The sequence below is a fragment of the Halichoerus grypus genome, chromosome 13, assembly GCF_964656455.1.
Source record: "Halichoerus grypus chromosome 13, mHalGry1.hap1.1, whole genome shotgun sequence".
NCBI classification, from domain to species: Eukaryota; Metazoa; Chordata; class Mammalia; order Carnivora; family Phocidae; genus Halichoerus; species Halichoerus grypus.
Window position 1 is genome coordinate 3,822,501 of NC_135724.1, and position 13,953 is coordinate 3,836,453.

The window sequence follows — 13,953 nt, forward strand, 5'->3', positions numbered from 1 at the left end:
AAAACAGAAGCAATTTAATGTATTCGCTTAAACAAACAAACAGAAACCCTTTTTGTAACACTCCTTGTATGCTCCACTCCCCTGAAAAAGTAAGGAAGAACAGGAACGAGATGTTGGTTTTGCTGGGCTGGTGCATCTCTGACTCAAGTGTAATTGAACAGAAGAGTTTGGAACTGAGAACGTCTGCCCCTCAATTTCAAAAAGCGGACTTGTGAGTACAGTTGAGGAATGAAAGTTTTTAAAAGATGCTAAAATATGCACATCTTCGTGGCTTATCTGGAATGACTTCTGACGTCCAACATCTCTGTGGGGCTTTGCCTTACAAGGCTGGCTGGTCCCACTGTCCTCAGCAGACCCTGCCCAGAGCACCTCCCAGGGCAGGTGGCCACCGTGATCTCCAAGGAACGTACTATCTGCTTACGTATCCCGGTGCAATTCCTTTTAAATAGCCCTTTCTCTTTCTTTCTTTCTCTCTGTACTAAGGAACAAAATAAAGTAATAATAATACTAACAATAAAATAGAATCTGTCAGTATAATAGTTCCTGGGAGAACTCTAAGCAAGAGGCTGATGAACACAGAGACACAGAAACACCATCCGCATGCAAAAGTTAACTGAATGGCAGAGATAATTGCTAAGATAATTATTTTGATAGAAGCCAGTTGAAAGCTTCTGTAGCGTGTTTTACTATTCCTGTTAAGGGTAAACTATCCATTTCAGATATATGCTATTCACAATGACATTTTATTTTCGATTTCTTTCTGGAAAATAATTGTAATGAAAACCAAGGACTTGAAGAGGAGAGCGAGCTAGATAAGTTTTGACATGTATTTCTATTTACTGTACCATAATCCTATCAATAAGTGATACTATGGATTCTCGTGATGCACTATCTCCAGTGTATAAAATAAAACTGTACTTTATAACAAGAGAAGAAACACAAAGGATAGTTGGGACCATCCTGTGGTCAGCATCAGGGCAAGCTCCTTGAAACTCTAGAGTTGACTGACAATGGAATTTAATGTAGTATAACTACAGTAAGTAGGCTTGAGCAAAGATACAATTATAGCTGAAAAGCATCTTAGGTTCCTGACTGTTGCTGGCATCATGATATAAACCAACAATTGCTTCCTCCCTTTTCCTCTGCAGCCCCTCCCCTCCAAACTCAAAACACAGAATCCTCCAGAATCAAAAACTTGGTAAAAGGTCATTTTGTTTTCCTCCATGCCATAAAAATGGCATAGCTAGATCTGACACGCATATGCAAATCAGCTCAGAAAAACACTGATTCTCCTTCACACTGAATTACTGTATCTGTATGAATATTGATACAAACACAACTAACAAAAAAAAAATACAACCTCTATGGTTAGTTGCCAAGATGCGAACAAGAAACATAGACATATTGAATGCAGTTACTATTTCTTGGCCCCATAACTCCAGCAAACCACATCCACAACGGATAAATACCTATTTCAATTTATTTAATTGTATTAAGAGTTAGGAATGCTAACATTTGCTTGCAAGAAAAAGGACTTGTAAAATATACAACATGGTGTCAGAAGAATATATTGATTATTGATAACTTATTTATATGGGCATTTAACACAAAACAGAAGTGTGTATCTAAGAGGTCAAGAAAGAACAACATGGGCTGAGGGTGAAAAAGGCAGTAACACGAATGGAAATGCAGGTAGGTCCCACCCTTACAGCACCTTCTAGTCCTCAGAAAGGCATCTTAAGTCAAAGTGATAGAAGATGAATCTGAATGTGACACAGAAGTAGTGTTAGTTTGATAGATTACATTGCTGACAAATGATTGCGTGTTCTTTATTTTTTTTTAAGATATGACTGCCAGTCACATATTTACTCAAATATTTAATGAACTTGCGTATTGAATAGAATGGAGCTTCCTCTCATCTTATTTCTATCACTGTTATCACTGGGAAACCTTGACCAATATCCAGAAACTACCCTGAGTCTCCATCTCCTAATCTATGAAAAAGGCGGGGGTATAACAGATGATCCTTAAAACCCATTCCAGCCTGAAAATGTTCTTGAAGTCTTTTGAGGGCCAGAAGAAGCAACACGCAGGGCAGACACAATGAGTAAGAACACAGTGATCAAGACAGTGTGAAAGAGTGACGTGCTGAACCATTCGAGGGAAGGGTGCTGGCCACACCGTGAAGGAAGAGCTTCTGCTTCTCCGAAGGAGGAGAGGGTGGTAGGAGGGCTTCTCAAAGAGAAAACACTGAGCTGCCCTAAGCACTCAGAAAGGATTTCCAAAGCAGCGAAGGGTAGGAAAGATGACGAGAGGGAGCAGCGTAAGCAGAGGCATGGCTGTCGTGGAGTGTGTGGCCCTTGGGAACTGACAAAGGGCCTTGCTTCCACCAGCATATCAAGACTGCATTTGCTTTCCTTCCAACAGGGTCAATCTTGAGGCCAAGAGATATGTCTAATCCAGTGTACTGCTCTCTCAGGTTCAACAGGACAGAGCAGATGGCCCTAGCCAAGAGGCAATCTGACAATTTATGTGTATATCATAAGCCTGCAAAAGTTACATGCACCATATCCTATAGGCCGTAGCTTGTAGAATACCCGTAACAGTGCTTAGCTCATAGCAGGCACTCAACAAAGATTTACTGAATGGATAAGAGAATAGAAAAGCATATTACTGTCTTTAGTCTGACTCAATATCGTGCCATACAATGTTCTTAACTGACGTCATCATCTTTGCCTTTTTGTTTGTTTGTTTTTAACAGTACAACAAAAGGAGAATGTATACGGTAACCAGAATCTCCTGGTAAACTTCCAGGGACCACACAAATGCTTTCTGAGAAATCGGAGTTTTGTTAGTTCAGTGCAAGTTCTCTCTAAAACACAAAAGCCTTAGAGACCCAGTGTTGCGTCTCGTGACTGGATTGGAGGCCACCATCTCCTTGGGACCAGAGCTTCACCCTGCACCCTGAAGTAATGCAAGGCACAGCTCCTCCCTCCTGTGGAGGACGCAAACTCAAGGGTTTCGTTCAAATGGTGGCCAAATCCCATGTGAGCTGTAGCCATTCATTTGCTTATTTATTACACATCACTGTTAAGCTGATCTGTAAAATCACCCTATATGGAAACTAACATGTTCCCCCACATCAAAACTATTTGACTTCAAATCCTCCAAAAGCGTGGCTTTTCGTCTCAGCCAACGATCCCCCAGCACTGAAACGCTGCAGCTGTGAGAAGTGCATGATGACTTCCCCTTACCAGTCACAGTTAAGAAGTGAATACATTATGTAACTATGAAATGAGAAATTATGTTTTCAACAAGGTAGAAAGAACCAGACATCTTGAAAAAAGCCACAACAGGACTCCCAGCTTCCTGGGGGGTGGGAAGGTGCACGTCAGCTGGGGGAGCCCCCTGCCGGAGGCACTTTCGGCAGGCTCTCCGGGGCCCCCTGGGAGTACTAAGGTGTCTTCACCTCCGATGTCTGCCTGTGGTTGAGTTTATGGTAATGGGTGCGTGGGTCAGGCCGTGTATTAAAGACGCCGATGTGAGCTGACAAGTGGTCCAACGTTCTGTACAGAACATCTTTCTGGAGAGATGACTGCTGTCCTTCAAAGGAATCACCCAGGAGGCCATAAATTTGTTCCAATGATGTTGCCATCAATCAAAGTGTTTTTGGAACTTCTCTTTTGGCAGAATCAGTCAGTTCATCTCCTACAAGACAGAGTTTCCTCCTTACAGTCGTGGAATCCACTGCCCTTTCCTCTCTTCTGTCTTCCCACCTTTCTACTCGGCCCCCGCAGGAAGCATCGGGCCAATACACAGGCTCTTCTTTTCCAAGCACGTTCCAGAATCATCCTCCCCTGCCTCCCTGAGATCAGCTGAGGCTGAGGAGATGTGAGCAGGAGCGATACTATGCCCCTTCCAGGGAGCCTTCAGAACCAGTGTGCATGCCACCCAACACACCTGCCACGGTGACCAGCAATGGTCTAGATGGTGGCAGCACATCAGCTGAGGGCCTGACTGGGGTCAACATGCCGCCTGTGCAGAGACGGGCGTGGAGCCTGCGTGGGAAAGCCAGCTCAGTTACCTGAGCCCCAGGGTGTGTGGGCTGTGGTTACTGCACGCCCGTTCTGTCCGACGCGGTCCCCTACCGCCTTCACACCCCACATGCTCGAGCTGGGGCGCGACAGTCATCACCTTAGCAACTCGGCAGGCTAAGGACCTCCAGGAAGGAGTCTTTCGAGGAGAGCTGGAAAATGAGGTCAGAGAGCGAGAGGGAACTGCAGACCCAGACCGAGACTGGCAGCCAGGAGACAGAAGTACACTTTCAGCTGACTGGGTGATTTTAATCCGTTACGTTTGACATCGGAGGTACTGCAGAGATAGTGAGTATAAAACTATGAGATTACCTGAAGCCGATCAGCCCGTGGGTCCCTACAAACTGGGGAGATGAAGGTTTCCCTGGGCACGGGCATGTATTATGGCTATGCATCTGTGGCTGGCACCTGGGCCTTCAGTGAACGCGTACTGTTTCGGACCAACGCCAAATGATGGCGCCACAGAGGAAAACTGCTCAGCATCCATGGAAGCTCACAGGGAAAGCATGGGTGCTATCAACCCCCACCCCCCTCTTTCCTCTGCAAACCCTGATCATGGGTGAATCAGCAGCTGGCTTACGCCTCTCCATCTCAGGACAGATGATGGGAACCCTAGGTGTCGTAGTGAGGCATGAAAAAATGGCAGGAAGAGATGACTCTGTCCACAAACATGGACACGGAGATTCTGCCCACACTCTTTTGCATATTCTAATGCCGTTGACTGAGCTGCAGCGATTTGGCAGCAGGTTACTCACTGCAGAGACGCACAATGGCAAGGCAGCCTTTGTCTTCACAGAACTGAAAAGTAGGATGTGAGAAGGACACCTTCGACTCGTTTCCATGCCCAACATAATGCTAGAAGCCTTCTCCCAGAGCTGCAGACCCAGTGCTAGGGAAAAGGCAAGGGCAGAAGACATCCTTACCTTGTCCAAGGAGATATGAACGAATGTTTATTGTTGAAGCAAATTCATACCCTAGTGAGCAACGCCAAGGACATATGAGAAGCAGCAGGCTAAGAAGCTGGGGTGGGACACAGAAGGACCCCCCGAGGCCTGTGCTCATGTATGCATGCACCCATGCACCCCTCCACACACAGGACTCTGCTGGGATGAACAAGCACAGAGCTGGTCGGAGTGGCACGAGCATCATAAGAGGCTCACACGGAGCCTGGGACATCGTGCACCTCGGTAAGTGGATGTTGATGACACCTTTGTGGAAAACAATTTGATGATGAAAATGACACAAACTCCTGGACCCCGCAAGGCACCTACTGGAGAGCACGTCCTTTGAAATACAGAAATATCCAGCAGCACGGTTTGGGGTGGTCCACAACCAGAAGCAACCTGAACATCCACCAATAAGCTAAAAACTGAACAAATGTGGGACAGCCACAGCTCGAAAAGTATACAGCCTAAAAATAGACTAAGACATCTCTCTGAGTGATGATCATGACGCATTTTTAAGTGAGAAAATCAGACCGCACGAATGGATTCTACTTTTTAGAGAATAAAGATAACCCTACATGTAGTACATATGTTTTCACACATAGGTATGAGTAGAGAGGAAAGTGAGGAAAACAGAACCAGGCTGTTTTCATGGATTACCTTTGTGGGAGGGGAGATGGAAAGGGAGAGAAGGGGAAAAGATTAATAACTTTCTTTAGCTATTTTTATTATAAATGTTAATTATTTTATACACCTTTACTCTATTACTTAAAATAAGCATGTATTGCTTTAAAATTTAAAAAATAACATAAGAACATGTGAATAAGCAGTAGCTGACATTAACATCATCACTGTCACCATCATTACCATCACCATCATTATCACCATCATCATCACCATCATCATCATCTTCACCCATCACCATCATCATCACCATCGCCACCATCACCACCACCATCATCACCATCATCACCTTCATCACTATCATCACCACCACCATCATCTTCACCATCACCATCATCATCACCATTGCCACCATCACCACCACCATCATCACCTTCATCACTATCATCACCACCACCATCATCACCTTCATCACTATCATCACCACCACCATCATCACCATCATCACCACCACCATCACCACCACCATCACCACCACCTCCATCACCATTATCACCATCATCATCATCACCACCATCACCACCACCATCACCATTATTACCATCATCACCATCATCACCACCACCACCACCATCACCATCATTACAACCACCACCATCACCATCATCACCATCTCCACCACCATCATCACCACCATCATCACCATCATCACCTTCATCACTATCACCACCATCACCATCATCATCACCATTGCCACCATCACCACCACCATCATCACCATCATCACCTTCATCACTATCATCACCACTACCACCACCATCACCATCTTCACCCATCACCATCACTATTGCCACCATCACCACCACCACCATCATCACCATCATCACTATCATCACCACCACCATCACCATTATCATCACCATCAACACCATCATCACCACCACCACCACCACCTCCACCACCATCATCATCACCATCACCACCACCATCACCATTATCATCACCATCATCACCACCACCACACCATCTCCACCACCATCAGCACCATCAAAACCATCACCATCAGCACCATCACCATTATCACCATCACCACCATCTGTGAGTTGCTAGCACAGTCATCCTTCCTGAGTTCACTGTGAGCCAAGATAAGGAGGGAAATCCTAAATGGACACCCCAGGACAATGTTCTTCAAACTGAGAGCTATAACTCCTTAATGGGTCATAAAATCAATTCAGCAGCATTTTTATAATGGGATAGAATATACAGATCTTTCTTTGACTTACAATGGGGTTACATCCTGATTAAATCCATCCTAAATTGAAACTATCATAAGTCGAAGATGCATTTAATACAATTGATATACCAAACATCACAGCTTTGCCTAGCCTATGCTAAATGTGCTCAGAACATTTTCATTAGCCTACAGTTGGGGGGAATAAAGTGCCTGTGGGTATCAGATACTGGCTAGTACACCCTGAAGATGCCATTTCAATACAAAATATATGTCAGTGGGGGAGTGGGGCTTGCAGAGAGGACTGTGACAGTGTGTACCACGCACTCTCCATCAATTCATCCCAACAATTCATCCCAAGTTGTGATCGTGGAGGAGCACAGATGGAGGGCCACCGCACTAGTGTTCCCACGCCATGAGAATCCTGCAGACACCTTGTGTTGCACCTGTGTTAAAGAGCAGGCAGGTCCTATGAGTAGATGCTAGCTGCCTCCAGGGGCACACTGTGCAGGGAGCTCCTCCTCTCTTCCTGCACGAATAATAATGTCTGGTGCACCGCTCTCTCCAGACGCCCCCGTTAATGATGACAACAGCCGGCACTTACAACGGTGCTGTGTGCCTGATCCCATTCTGAGCACATCAGTTATCTTAAAGCACTTGCTCCTCACAGTTCCATCATTTTACAGACAAAGAAACTGAGGCAAATGGCGTGCCTCAGCTAGGAGGTAGCTGAATTTCTGTGACCAAAGGGACATGCATAAAGCAGCTGAAATTAGGAGTGTTGTTTGAATCTATGAGGATAAGGAACGGAGAATACAAATTCGACCAGGGACTGGGGGTGCTCTGGGATTACACTGTCTACAACAGAGACACCAAATCAGACAGAAATAGTCCAGAATCAAAAGCAAAGACTTTCATTACTTATCTACAGATCCCAGCCATTTTTTTCTGCTAACATAGAGCATCTAAAGGAACTTAAGACTAAATTTTTTTAAATGAACAATTTCCTAGATTAGTAACTTACTAAACATCTTCAGTCAATAAACCTTAAAAACATTTTCTCATAGGAAGCACTTACTCTTAGGAATAAGTTAAATTCTCACTTCCTGTGCTTAGTCCTAGTCAAGATTCTGGAACATCAGCCGAACTGTGTGCTTCTTTTTCGCACATGATGAGAAGCATGGTTTAGAACAGCAATAAAAATGATCCATTACTTAAGAATAGTTTAGCAGCTTCTATATACATTAAGAGTTTTGGTAAATGTTTCAAATGCATTACTGCGGAACACAAGAAATCACGTGTCTTTGGGGTCTTGAGTGATCTGTCAATGAAGGGGATTAGTTCATTAATGATCTCCCAACTGAAGCCCAATTTGATCAAGTGTTTTAACTGAATTGTTGAAAACTGCAGCAAAGAGCAGTTTGGGTTCTTTCATGAGGGATGCAGATATAAGTGGGTATTTCATATACACCTTTGAGGCAATAAATATACATCACCACTACTTTCTGATAAATAGGCAATAAAATAAAGTTATCTAGATATTTTTAAAAGAATAGCATCTCACCATAAGTCTGTCATAAGTAAATTATTTCATCTGAAATGTTACAGCTCAAAGATAAAGCAAAAGTCTTGATTTCAAACAGAAAAATGCCTCTTCTGACCTCACTAGCTGTGTTTATATGTGGGAAAAGGGCAGGTGAAAATGCACACTATTGGTGGGTTTCTGTATATACATTAGATGTGCTGCTTTAAAATTATAGAAAGATCCCATATTGCATATAACCATGGAAATTACTAAAATCACTAAAATTTTAGGAAAAAAACAGTTTACTTAGAGAATGAGATGTTTTTTCTCATAATTCTTCCACCTAATTCATGAATCACTAAAACAATGACTACATGATAATGATGTTTCTAGAAGATTCCAGTGAACTGTCCTTAAATTATCAGTTCTGGCTTTCATCCTAATCACTAATTCACAGATATTAAAAATCTGCCCCCACCCTATTGTATTTTTAAAAGGAGAAAGCAGAAACTCTCTAGTAAAAGCAACAGCAACACATCTTATTTTAAGCCCAGGAAAAGCAGACTCAATTTGGGATCTGGAATCACCCCACGGACACGTGACCTAATATGGGTTATGTGGTTCAGACGCCTCTGTGACCCAGCTTGTCTGCTATGACCAGACCTGAGACACGTCAGTCAGTCTGATCTCTGGTCTTTAATGACTCAATATTACCAGTGCACAAGGAGAAACAACTTTGTAATTGTTTGAGAAATGGAACCTCACTGATAGTAATATCATAATGCCTATCAATGATCAGCAACACGCCTTTTGAAAATGAATTCTCCTTAAAGAAATCAGACTTCCTTACTGATTGCATAGTTACATTGACAATAGGTCTTTTTTGAGGAATTGCTATTACTTAAAACATAGAAATATCAGTTTCTATTGAAATACACTTAGTTGCCTATTTAAAGTCATTTGAGTGTCTTTATGCATTGAAGTGTTATCGTCCATGCCTTGGCCAATATCCCCATGAAAATAGCTCCCAAATTAAATTCCTAATAAATTAATAATTCACCTTCATTAAGTAATTTAATTTCTTTAGTGAGCAATAAATAGTTCTTGTGACATTCTCCTAGGACAGAAGTTCAAATGTTATTTTTCTTCATTAGCTCAGTCTCCTCCTGAGCACAAGAAGTAAAATACACAAAAGGGGGTCTACTTGTTACCTTCCGTGTTTGTAACCCAGTTGCCACTGTAACAATTCTGCCTGAATCGGTAGCAACCAAACAATTCGGGCGGCTATTTTCAAAGTTCTTTCTTAGAAATGTTAGAAACTAGACCTCACATAGGTACCAAAAAATACAAGTAGCATTTTCCTAAGATTATTTTTAGATACTGTATCATATGTCAGATTTCATTTCTACATTTTAAGAAGGGGTAGTTGGCTTATACTGTATCCCCAGTCATGTCAGGAAAAAAAAAAAAAAAGAAAAAAGAAAAGAAAAAAGATTGGTGAAAATAGAAAAGTTCCATGGAAGTGTAAACAGTATACCTATATTTAGCATTATTTGTTTCCTATTGAGCTAAGGGTACCCTGGTGGTCAAATTCGCACATCTTGATAACACTGTCTCCAGTTCCTTCAGACAGTGCACCCTGCACCTCACCTCCACCCAGTGTGCAAATGGAAAACCTGGAGGTGAACTGGCTGAATGGGCAGCTGTGGGTGTAGTCAGACCCACATGAGCTGAAACAACACAGTGGTGCTCCCCTGTTCCCAAGGCGGGAGCTCAGAAAGCATCCCAGATGGTGGGGGAGATCGAAAGGAAATAGGCATGGCAGAAGAACAGAACCAAATAGTTTCCAGCCAAATCAACTTAAAAATATATATACATTAAAACAGATGCAGAAAGCAGACTTAACCATTGTGAAATTATACGCAAAAGTGTTTCCGAAAAATACAAAAAGAATTTCTCCCATCAATGATTTAAAATATATTGTTGACTGAAAACCACAAGTATTTAGGACCCATGTGGGTAAGCTGGGTGTTCTGGATAGTTGAAGGTTTACTCTTTTAAGCAGAATTTTAAAAAAATGTTTAAACCCTGGAAAATCTACATAAAATGGACATGCTTTTGCCACATTACTCGAAGTATACTGTACACAATTAAAATTTGCCTGACAACTAGATATAAAAACCATGAACAGTCAGTACCGACCACAAAGGGGCAGAGAACAATTCCATTTCCAAGCCTGCAACGCTGTGTTTTTCATGGGATTCATTCTTTTACAACAGGTCCCCCCCCGCTTCCTCTCCCTTACTATTCAGTCCTCTGCTATCACTTCTCACTGTTATCTGTGTGTTTTTCCTCACTTCCAATTTGCTACTGTTAATTTGCAGTGGCCTAGGACAACAGATATTTGTGACTATTAGAACTGTGTGTAACAGAAAAATAAAATTCACATGGGGAGGGAAGACCTAGAGATACCGTCTATTAATACATGTATGAACTCAGCGCATGGACTTTGATGCCTGATGTCCTTTCATCCCCTCTGATTCTTCACTCTGCCCCAGAAAAATAAAGACTGCAATTAACTGGTTTCTAGATAGGTGAGGTTTTACTCTTTCAAAAACGATATACATATATACTTATGAATGTCTCAAAGCCGTATTTATAGCTGATCACATTAAGCCCCCCGAGTCCCACCAAGCAAGAAGCATTCCCTTTCCATAGGTAGGGGCGACGCAGGGTGGTAGGGAGGGGACCGTAACGTATTCTAAAAGCTGAACGAAGACACAACTGTTAATTCCAAATTATTCTACCGAATACAACACATCAAGATTTAATTTTCATTTTAAAACTAAATAGAATCATGAAAAAAGAAAAACTATTTTACATTGACCATGGGAGATTACCCAAAAAGCATACATATTTCAGTAGATGTTACCCCAGGCCCAGGCCCAGGCACTGGAAGATTTTCAGGATATTCAGCAAGAATTAGGCGTGAGCAACAAAAAATAAACAATACAAAGGCAAACCCGTGTGAGTTTTTAAGTTTTTAAAGATTTATGCACTGTCACCAGATAACACTGAAAAAATGTGTATGTAAAGTGGCACATTCGGCAGCTACGTGCCAAAGCCCAGCCCTAAAACTGAAGACTGGGTGAATCAGAGAGATTGCATTATGAACACACTTTTTAAAAATCAGGTCCTCTCCCTTCCTCACCCCCTTATTCCAGTAGGGCGGTGTTTATATTCAAATAGAGTCCTTCGCACTCTTTCTCCATGTTTAAGGCCCTTTGCCTGCCAATTCACTCTGAAAAGACTTCACTTTTGAAGCAGCCAGCCTTCACAGACGTGAAGATGGTTTCCTTTTCAGGCTAAATAGTCCCAATATCTGCCTAACCCTCCACCAGCAGAGGGAAATCTCCGCTCCCCGGCTTCCCCGACAGACAGCACTCGGGGTGTTCTCATCCTCAGTGATTTATTTGCAGAAGATGCTCGAAGGCATCTTTCTCAACTGATATTTGACTTTAAAAAAAAATCCAAAAATTTTCCAACATTCATCAATGTTGATGAGCTGTTTTGTTTTTGTTTTTTTTTCCTAAAAGAAAAAAGCTACAAGAGAAGGTAGCAATAAAAAAGTACTAAAATCTAGGACGGATCTACTGTATGCAAAGGTAAACAGCAGCATGTGCTGATACAGAAAACTTGCTAGAAAGTTATCAAAAATCAGTAGCTTTCCAATACACCAATAATAACCAGTTAAAACAGAACAGAAAAGTAACTCCATTCATGAGAGCAACAACCCAAACTAAACAAACGAATAGCCTAGAAGACAGCGTCAGGACAAAAAACAGTGTCAAGGGCCCATGTGAAAAATCCACAAGTATTTGTGGTATTATTATTTTTTAAGTATTATTTTTTAAGCTGACAAAAATGGTTCCAAAGTTCCTCTAATACAGAAGAATAGAAAAAAAAAAATTCTTTGAAAAAAGAAGAAGAAGGGGTACAGGGAGTGGATAGAAAGCTCTTAGATTGTTTCAAAATATATTACATAGCCACAGTAATTAAAACGGGAAGGGGGGGTACAAGTCAGGAATAGACAGACTGCTTGTTGAAATCACAGGGAAAGCTGAAGATACAACCCCAAATATATGCTAGAACTCCGTGCACAATGAAGGAGCATCTGCAAGAGAATTCCGTGGAGAGTGGACAGATCATTCAGTACACAGAGCTGGGAAAACCGGCTATTTGAAAACAAATAATAAAGTCAGATACCCACCTCACACCATATGCCAAAATTAATTTCAGATATACCAAATATTTAAATATAAAAAAAATAAATCCATAAAAGTACTAGAAGACAATAAAACTGGATATTTACATCATCTTGAAGGTTGGAAGGCGCCTTTTAAACATTACTTCAAAGGCAGAAACTATGCAGGAAAGGACCAGAAAACTATTTATTAAACTAAATAAAAACAACTCAGTCCATCAAAAAAAATTGCCATAACCCAGGGAAACACATGGTGCTGGTGGGGCTGAAAATGTACACGGCCTTTCCAGAAAGCCAGTTGGCAGTATATATACCAAATAATTTAAAACAGCCAAAACCTTTGACCTAGTAATTCTACTTCTGGGAATTTATCAAGGAAATGATGATACTATTGCCAAGATATACATACAGAGATATTAATTACACAGTTGCTTACATCTGTGAAACTGAGCAAGAACGAAATTTCCAACAATGGTTGACTTCTCAACTAAATTGTGCATGTCAATAAAATGGGATGCTATGCAAGTACTTAAAATGACAAAGCAGGTCTATATAACATGGTAAATGTTATGAACTAAAAAATAAGCTACAAAACAAAATATGTAGGAAGAAACCACTTTGGTAAAAATACATGGAAAATACTTATATGTATATATTTGCATAGGAAAAGATCCAGAAGAATATACACCAAAATATCAACTTTGGTTATTTCTAGAGGGTAGGATTTCAAATAAGCTTCAACTATTTTAAAATTTCTTTTTCTCTGTTCAAGATATATATATATCTTGAAGATGCTCGATGCTAGATATATATATATATATATCTACACACACACACACACATATAATCAAGACATACATATATAATCAAGATATATATATATATCTATATATAGATAGATAGATAGATAGATAGATAGATAGATAGATATATCACTTGCATATCTCAAAAGGTAACAGAAGAGGGCAAAAACTCCACAAACTAATTTTTAATGTTATACCAAAGGGTTTGCAACTATAGAAATACTAGAAAGAGGACTGAACATCCTTATTAGAACTTTTTAAATCAATAAAAAAATGAACAAAGCAATAGAAAAATGAAAAACATGGGTAAAAATAATTCAAAAGGGATTTTGTCTAATAAATACATTTGTCTAACAAAATATATGGAAAAACGTTCACCCTCACCTGGAACCCAAGAAATACAAATGAAAACAACATGGGGATACTGTTTCAAAGCTATTAAATTGGCAAAGAATTAAAAATACCTGT

At 41.1% G+C, this 13,953-nt stretch overlaps 1 protein-coding gene across 1 annotated transcript in view; it reads right to left on the reverse strand.

Moving 5' to 3' along the window:
- Window positions 1-13,953, reverse strand: part of TSHZ1 (teashirt zinc finger homeobox 1) — a 78,308-nt gene that overhangs the window by 24,896 nt on the left and 39,459 nt on the right. The window lies entirely within an intron of this gene.